Raw genomic sequence first — 9,988 nt, forward strand, 5'->3', positions numbered from 1 at the left:
TAACTTTAACTGTTGTCTGTTGGTAGCTAATACATTATCAAATATGTTGAAGAATGTAGAATCCCTTTGTTTATACAAACAATAACTTGTAACCTACCCAAGCAGTACAACATAGCCTTTAAGCTTCCCATCCTTAGCATGACATTAGAGGAAAATGGCCGCCCTGTGAAGGTGTAGAGAAAGGCTGCTCATTTGATGATACAGTATAATCCAAGAGAGTGAATACAGGACTTTGGCAAGAGTTGAGAATAGAAGTTGGCACAGTTTCTTTTTCTGACCTCTAAATGTTCTGTTTTAAACTGGCAGTTATCCAACATATCAAATTGTTGCACAGGAGTGAACTTTCATTTCTTTTGTTTCATTTTGGATGAAGGTCATGAAATAAGCACTGGGTGGTGATAAGGGTTGACTAAGGCACACTTCAAAGGAATAGTTGGGAAATACGCTTCACAAGAATGTTCACTTGGAGTTAGATGACAAAATTGATGCTTTCACATCTGTAGGCCTACACTAAATTTGAAGCTACAGACAACAGCCGCCTAGCTTAGCTTAGCTTAGCACAAAGACTGGAGACAGCTAGCCTTTTTTTTAACCACTCAACACAAAGTTTACATTTTAAAGCCAAGTTCAGATAAATGATTCGCAACGCGACAAAACAGTTTTAGAATGTTGCAGAGAAAATTGAAGTGGTATGAACTGGTTAGTTGCAGAGCGTCTGAAGTTACCGGGAGCTGCAAAATATTTGACTTGTCAAATTTCCAAATGTAGCTTTGTCACTTCAGCCAATCAGGAAACAGCATAAATTGGCGTAGGCACCCTGTCTCTGCCGCTGCAGTAGCCAAACACGGTTCCAAATCCTCTCTTTCCTAACTCTCCGTCTTCACCATTTATTGATCAGTGTTACAGCTAACATTGTGAGCATGTCACTGTCACTGTCATCCACTTCTTTTCATAACGATAACAGAAATCCAGCTAGTTAATTCATGTAACCTGGGCCTAATACTAACGTTATAGTATAAACTAACATTATAGTATTAAGGCAGAAGTAGTGGGGTGTGTATGTCGGTGCATTGTTGCTATGGAGACGGTCAGCTTCGTCTGTGCGTGTTGCGTGGCTTCGATGTGAACGGCCCACTTTTAGAACGTTTACGCTCAGATGTCGGGATTCTTTTGGCATTTGCATCCAGTCTCGTTGTGAATCATTGATCTGAATTGGCCTTAAAACTGCAAGTTGTCATTTTAACGCTTAAGTTTTGTAGGGTTTAATCAAATATTATGAACTGTGTTAATAAGTGAGCTTTAAAAGTGCTGGTAGGCAGATTTAGTAAACTTTGGCTAGCTGTTTTCCCCTGTTTCCAGTCTTTGTTTATGCTCCAGCCATATATAGCTAAGCACAAAAGAGTAGTAGCCTGAATATCTTGTCATCTAACTTTCAGAAGGCAACAGATAAGGGTATTTTGCTGTCAGACTATGCCTTGAACTGTCCAACCCACTGTTTCACCCTGATGTAACCCTCCTGTTATCCTTGGGGTCAATTTGACCCCATTCAATGTTTATCATTAAAGATAATAGGAGGGTTAAACTCTGACCATGTAAAATAAGATACTCTATTGAAGCCAAGGGGACTTTTTTTACAATACATATCTAAAAGACAGTCAAACAATACACCAGAAATAATAATCAAGAAGAGAGGATCCCAACTATATATGGGATAAAAGATACAAATACATCAACTTTATAAAAATTCAGAATTTTGCATATTTAGATGTGCAAATTGAAAAACTAAAACCAACACTGTTAAAAATGCAACATGCACCCCCACAACCTTAAAATCCAAGAAGATACAAAACCAGGAAGTGCAAAATGTGTCAAAAATGAACGCTGTAGGGCAACAGAGACAGTGTGGCCCACATATCAAACTCCAAGGAGACAAGAAAACATCTTTTCCTGGCACCGATCACAATGAAAGAATGTAGAACACAACATTCCCCCAAATATCTAAATTAAATCATATTACAACATAACTTTAAACACCTACATTTAATCTATCTTTGAGATTGTTCAGCCCTACCATTGAGCTAAAACAAATGTTGCCTCATTGCTTTATTAAACTACATCATTAAGGATTAATCTGTTTATTGAAAAACCTATTTGTCCAATATTTGCATTAAAATCCACAAAAGACACACCACAAAAACGGCCGCGAGGTTAAGTTCAGTGACTGAATTAGCATAGCAGCCTACCATTTAAGAGGACCACACCCTTAATTAAGCATTTTTTAAGCCTTAAAATATTTTAAACGATTAAGTTATATAAAAAATTCCCCCCCGTACAGTTGTAGAGACCTAAACCATTGTTTGCACCAGGCTGTAAATATAAATCAGCTGTAAAGTTGAGCATTTTAATATGGGGCCTAGTGGGGATTGACTCGCTTTTGGAGGCAGCCTCAAGTGGCCACTTGAGGAACTGCAGTTTTTGGCACTTCAGCAATGACTTCATTTCTCAACCCCGCAGGTTACTTCTTAGTAGATTCACTCACCTTCAGTCATCACAAAATGATAGTTATATCAATACAACATTTGTTTAACATTTTGAATACACAACGTCCTCTGAAACAACCACACAATATCATCCCCACTTCTTCCTTCGGGGTAGTAGACTTTCCTGCATGCCAGCATCCGTGTTGTTGCACCATGTGAAAGTTTTCTGAATAACACCTGCAGTTACACAATAACATCCTCGCATTTAATGCAGTTCAGCACAAATTGTGACTGTTCTTCAGCACAGAATGACTCAGAGCTAACAAAGCACACATGAAATGACAGGTGTTCTGACATGAGGATGAACAATCAAAGATGAAGGTGAGAATGGATGGCTCACAAATCGAGATTTTGAAGAGAGAAACGGACACGGAGGAAAAGAGAGAGAGGAGATAAAGAGAGGCGCAGATGGAGTGAGAGGACATCAACAAGTGAGAGATCGCTGCGATGGTATAAAGACAGAAGGTGAAAAGGAAGTGCTTAGCAGAAAGGGTTAAAGAGGAGGAGAGGGGAGAGAGATGGTTGAGATGGCAACAGCAGCCAGTGTTTTTTTTTCTCTCTCTTTCTTTATCAATCCCTGTTGCACACACACAAACGCACACACACATTCAGACACACACACACACACACTGCAAGTTTTGCAGCCATGTATTGACGCGCCGCTCTTCCTGGAAAACATTTCTTCAAAGGACGATGTGTTTGTCTGTGGCAGCACAGGATGTACTCTGACATGAATGGTGCTGTAAGATTAGTTTAATTAATATATTCAATCGGATCAAATCATATAATAGAAACACTCTAACCTTTTCATGTATTTTATTCTTACCTGTATAATATACGCTTAAGTTCTGCTTTAGCTTGATATTTCTTTATTCTATTGTAAGTTTATTGAGCCAGCTGGTGGGCATTGAAGGTACTGCATGTAGGTCGCTAAGAGGTAATAATTGATAAACAAATAAAATGGTTTTATTTTTCAATATTAAAATTCACAAATTTTACTTATTTTGTTGATTGGAGAAGTAATAGTCTCACCTTATATATAATCCTTATTACGATAAAATAAGGTAAGCTTTATTGATCCCCCAATAAAGAAATGTACCTGTTACAGCAGCTCACAAAAAAGGCAAATAAATTAAAGTACCACCTTATTAAGTATTTTGAATAATACTATATATTGCTTTATACTAAGGTCCTGCTTGTGTTTGTTTAACTTGATATGTTACCGCAGAAAATGCAGCCTAGCTGGTAGCCTCCGCCTACACGTGTCCAGCTGCTGCAGTTTCACAAATCCACTCGAGGTCCATTGGAGAGAAAACACAAACAACTTTATTCCAAAGGTGTCACAAGTCAGTTAATCCGCTGAATTTTCTTTGCTGGATAACATAAAACGAAACATGACAGGACACGGTATAAAAACCGTGTGACTCCTTAGCTCGTCTCAACTCGATTCCACAGTTCAACAGCTACGTGCGCCGGGGTGCGCTCTCTTAAAGTAACAGTGCGTAATTATCAAACAATGAATAAAATTGCCTGTTCTAGACCTAAATATGAAATATTAAACTTCAAGTCGAGTATCATAATAACCATTATGGTTAGTTTACTCTTAATGTTCAAAAATTCAAACTTTATATACAAATGTACATCTTTTAGGAATAGGATATAAGAAAACTTTGAGAAAAATAACAATATAATCTTCGCCTCATACACGATATTTCTTCAATTTAATTGAGTCCACACTTGGCTAATAAAGTTTATTTTGATATCATTGAATATCCTACATCAGTGATTCCCAAAGTGAGGTCTGCAGCCCAATGGTGGGCATTGAAGGTTCTGCAGGTGGACCGTTAAAGGTTACTGATTTATTAATAAATAAACAAAACTTTTTTATTTAAAAAATATATGATTTAATTTTGGCACTTTTTTTGTTGCTTTTTAAATTGTTACTTTTATGTTGATGGATTATTTATTTTGCACTGCGCTAACGTAGACCAACTTCCACAGACAATTTTTGCTGTTTAGAAAATAATAATATTATTGGAAATAATATAATTTAGTCTCAAGTGTTGTAAAGAGTTGTGCAATTGGAAGTTATTGTATTTTATATATAATATTTTTAGATTTCAAATTGGGATGCGGCATTGTTAATTCTTTTTCCAAGTTTGGAAATGGCTGTCTCACATCATTAGCAGCATTTTTTCATTGGCAGAAACAATCGAAGAAGGAGCCAAAAAACTGTAACATAGTGTCACTTTATAATCAATCTACATTAACACAACATGAATAAGTATTCTTAAAATTGCTATATATATATAAGCTTCTATTTGTTTAACTTGTCTAATAATGCTGATTGTGATATCATTTAATATCCTATAATATTATCAACACTTTCTGACATCATTTGCAGAAAAACATTGTAGTAGTAGCCAAATAAATGCTACTTTTATCATCACTCAGGGAAGTCGTTTCACTTCCTGTCCCATCTTTTTTCACAATTTAAAAAAACATCTTAAATATTACTGAATTAAGATTCACAGATGTACGCTGCATCTACTTTTTATGTGTAATTAAGGTGTATTATAGTTGCACAGGCGCTCTCCTGATGAAAGTAAATGAAATGTACAGTCATAGTGCATTAACTAATCAAACAATAACATTGGTTTATTGATAGAGCAATATGCCGACAGTTCTATTCTCCAGTGTCCCATTCAAGGGGTTGGTAATGGTAAATATTTCCACGATACAGCCTACACTGCAGGATAAATACAGAATCTGCTCATCTGAAATAACTCACATGATCAATAATATTTTCTAATAAAGGATTAGTATTTATTGTCTTGTGTCAGATTATTTCCTAAGTATCACACTGCATTTGTTACGAGCTGTCAGCTTTCACTCCACTGACTCCTGTTGTGTATGACGCTGGCTCAGTATTCCTGACTTAACCTTGTCATGCGTGCGTATGTGTGTGTACATGTGTGTGTGGTGCAACCTCACATGACAGCCACCACAGGGGGGAGGAGCTCCACTATCTAAGGTCACTGTGGCATCACACGAGGAGTGTGTGAAAGCTTGTGTGTTGTGACTGTGAGTGACGAGCATGTGTGTGTGTGTGTACAGAGCGTCTCTTCATGTTCTGTATGCATGACATATACACTGGATGTTATATAGGCTTGTTATGTGACATGTTGCATCTCCAGCATACCTGTGTAACTAAATGTGACATGTGTGTGATGTAATGTAGGATTGCGGTGTCCATCTTAGAGTCAGTAGCTGTGCCAGGGAACAGTGATTGGGGCAGGTGTTTATGATTTTTGAACAAAAAAAAACAATAAAAAAGAATATTAGTACAGAAAAATGGGACTCAATTGTCCAACGTGAATAACTAAAATGCATGTCGATAAAAGAACAACACAAGTACAATTAATTCCATACCTTACATGAAAACAAAGGTATACAACTTCCACAACAAGCAGTCACGACAAAAAGCAGCTATTAATTTACAAAGTACTTCAGCTGTGAGCAAAAACAACTGTAGCACTGTAGCAGAGTTAAATACTTTACAGTAAAGCACACTATGGAAACAACAATACATAATTCCTGCTAGCAGCTTTCTGCCAGCTGCAGCCTACGTTAATAGCTGTTTTAGCTAACGTGAGTAATAGCTAATATTAGTATTAGCTAACATTTGTAATAGCTAAAGATATTTTTAGCTAACGTTAGTATTAGCTAATGTTAGTGTTAGCTAACGTTAGTATTAGCTATAGCTTACATTTGCAATAGCTAAAGTTATTTTTAGCTAACGATAGTATTAGCTAACATTAGTATTAGCTAATGTTAGTATTAGCTAACGTTATAGTCAGTATTTGCTATAGCTTACATTTGCAATAGCTAAAGTGACTTTTAGCCAACATTAGTATTAACTAACGTTAGTATTAGCTGAAGTTAATTAAGCTCATGTTAGTATTAGCTAGTGTTAATATGTTGTTTTTTTGTTTGTTTCTTCTTTTCATTTTCATTTTAATCAGATTTTTACTTGACGCTTTGGCAATATTGCCAATATTACATTACCAATACAGCATATTGAATTGAATCCAAATCATGAGCCCAAGGCAAACCGCACATGACAGAAGTACTTTACTTTTAGCTCCCAATGCTTACTTATAGTATGAACGCAGCTTGTTTAGACAGTTCTTTTCATCCTGCTCATTATCCTCCATGTTTGGACCTCCAACACGTTAGCAATTAGCATCCTCCATCCTGGAATTAGCAGTCTGTTATCGTTGCAGCTGACATCATCCATAGAGCAAAGGTCAACGTCAGCAACACTTGCGTCATTGGAACATCTTTAGGTAATATAACAATGACAATATAATTATATTAAGTTTATTCCTACAGATATAAAAGCCAGGTCGATCATCACCATATGTATTTTACAGTTTTAATTCTATAGTTATTTTTATCGCAAATTTACTGGACTTATTTTGGTGTGTGTGTGTGTGTGTGTGTGTGTGTGTGTGTTGTACAAGCATTCATGCCCGCCCCATGTGTGTGTGACAGAAACATAGATCACTAGAGAAAGACCCCCCCACGCCGGAAGGCAAGGAAGAGTGAAGTAATAAAGCACAGAGGCCCGCCACGAGTCACAAGGACAGAAGGAGGATGATGATTGCACCATCAAATTTAATGTTCTCCAGGAGAAGGTGGGTGAAAGTGGAGGAGGAGAGGGCAGGAGGAGGGACCATGAACTGTGGGGGTGCTAAGCAAAGGAGACCTCGAAGACAAACAGGCTTAATTGGGGCACTCACTCTCCTTCATTTTGCATTCTGTAACATGGCTGATTTGAATTATGATCTCAATATGTTCCTCAGAACCCTTCCTGCTTGATTCACCTCCACCTAACATATGAAACCCTTTACATCACCTTCTTTTTGTTTTTTATACTATTCAACTCTTTCAGTTCTCCTGCTTCAGATGCTGATGTCTAACCATCCTCCTCCTCTTCTCCTCTCTCTGCCTGTTTCACACCCTCCCTCCATCCCTACCGGTATCCGTACTGATTGGAGGCAGGGTTCTGTGGTTGCGAGGAGACGAGGAGAGTGTGGCAGCCGGCCTCAGTGTGAGAGAGTTATGTGAGAGCGATGAGGGATATTAGCAGAGAGGGCCCCCTGCTGGCTTCTGCTGGCAACTGTTTATGAATAAGGACACATGTTTGGTGAACAACAAAAGGATCATCAGAGGGGGAGGTATACACAGCAACAAAAAAAACAGACTTATGGTCACAATGGCAATAAAAATGTGTTTTATTTTAGCAAACACAACAGAAATTATTATATGATATAATTGTCCATGGCAGCAGGCAGTCTGTAAAAACAATCCCAAGCAACATGAGAGACAAGAGAGCACAAAAGCTCACAGGAAGATACAACGTTAGTAGCATGCTAAATTAAAACATAAATGCATGCGGATACACTCGTTATGAAGCACTGGTGTCCTTTTGAGGGACACACATCTTTATATCTTTAGAAGAGTTGTACAAATACTGATACTAGTATCGGAAAAGCCACCCAATGCTACCTAAAATGCTATATGAGGCATCAGCAAGTAAGCTAGCCAATGCACCAATTTGATACCATAATTTATTAGCCTCCTAAAAAATCCACTTGCTTTTTCTTCTCTAAAACAATAGCCTTGCAATTATAGCAATTATATATATTATGGTTGCCACAAGCAACAACTATTTTAGAGCGTTAAAGAGGAGCAGTGTGCTGCTAGCGGAGAGTGTAATGTTAGCTAAAGCTAGCAAAATGTGAGAAATACGTTTCCAATCACACATTGTAAGGCTTTATTTAAAAAGAAGTTAACAGTTGCATCTAATAAAAACACAAAATACAGCAGTTAGCCTACTTGTAAAAAATATGTCAATTAATCCTTTAAGGACAGGATTTAAGAAGTGTCTGCTAGCTAAAATGCTACTAACAGTAGCGTAACTTGTTTCTAGGTTAGCTTGGTTTCCTTCATTTTATTAATCTATCTATCTATCTATCTTTTTTATTACACTAGTATCAGAGGGGTACCCGGAATCGGCCAATACTCAAGTTCTATAAGGAAAATAAGGTATGGGATCATCTCTTATCATCAGACTTTGTTAAGGTCACAAATTCAGAGTGGGATCTTTTGCGAGTGTGTTTCAGCAGGGCTGCATCATGCTCTTTGATCTATTAGCGCTTCACTGAGAGTGTGAGAGGGGCTCCGCACCTCGTGGCAATCAAAGTCCAACATCTTATTTTTCTGTGCCCTCAGAATCGTGTTTGTATTATCAAAGCTGCGCCCGTTCTGCTCTTATAATACTTAACGTCCGTGAGACACTAATTGTGATATTGTCGGACACTCCACATGACAAAGGATCAAAGACTGTGAAATTGTACCAAAGCGTAACTTTAGAAACGTACACATCAAAGGGACTGATGATCTGGGATTTCAGGCTAAGTGATATGAGGGCTATTTTTCACTGCTGGAATACTAGGCCGGCCTGTGAGCATGAGAGCACAGCTGCATGTTTGTTGTATGACTCTGACTCCATGTGGTCATCAAGGAAACTGCAAATCACTGCTGCTTTGTCATTGATTGTTGCCATGAGGATTGGATGCAAGAAGATGCTAGGATGTTGCGCAAGCTAGCTTTTTGTTTTGAGCAAAATTTGTCGCCAAGGTGCCCAATTGTTTTATTTTAGCATCACAAATAATGCTTGTACTGTTTTTTAGATTAGTTTTTGGATCTATAATTAATAATGTGCAACGTCAAGTATGGAAAATGTGTTATTAGTTTGCATATAAGAATGACAGAAATGTGATTTATAGCATATTTTAAGTGCTATTTGTTCTGTAGACCCTGTGCAGAGAGTCTTACAAATGCTATCAAAGCATCAGTAAATCAAAATGGAGTCATAATTGGTGCTTAAATCCACAGGCATAATCAGAAGCAGAAAGAACCTCCTAAGCCTCACATCATCACGTAAGAAAAGAATCTTAAGAGTGGATTGTATTCAGGCTGAGCAGTGAGCACACTGTGCAGGCACTTATCCACTGTTCCTCTCCACGTGCACTCAGGCTATAGAAGTATGTTCCTGCTGAGTTTTAGCTGCACATTCACCTGTTTGACTGACAATCTGACACATTCAGCGGGTTAGAAATTAATTCTACGCACATGTTTGAACTGTTGAACTTCAAGAGGGATGCTTTTCATTTTTGACATGTTCGTTTAAGCTGCTGAGTGAAGATGTTCGCTCTGATTCTGGGAAAACAAACGTTGCTTCGTGGAACAGTTCTCGTGTAGTCTATTCACAACAACAAAGTTACAAATGTGAAGGTTTTATATTGTTAATAAGGTAGTCGATACACTGTTTAATTATCATATTATTTTGAGGATTTGTAACATTTCCGCCAGTCCTC

Source organism: Semicossyphus pulcher, unplaced genomic scaffold (assembly GCF_022749685.1).
Source record: "Semicossyphus pulcher isolate SPU_LCO1_2020_fin unplaced genomic scaffold, fSemPul1.0.p SCAF_25, whole genome shotgun sequence".
Classification (NCBI taxonomy): domain Eukaryota; kingdom Metazoa; phylum Chordata; class Actinopteri; order Labriformes; family Labridae; genus Semicossyphus; species Semicossyphus pulcher.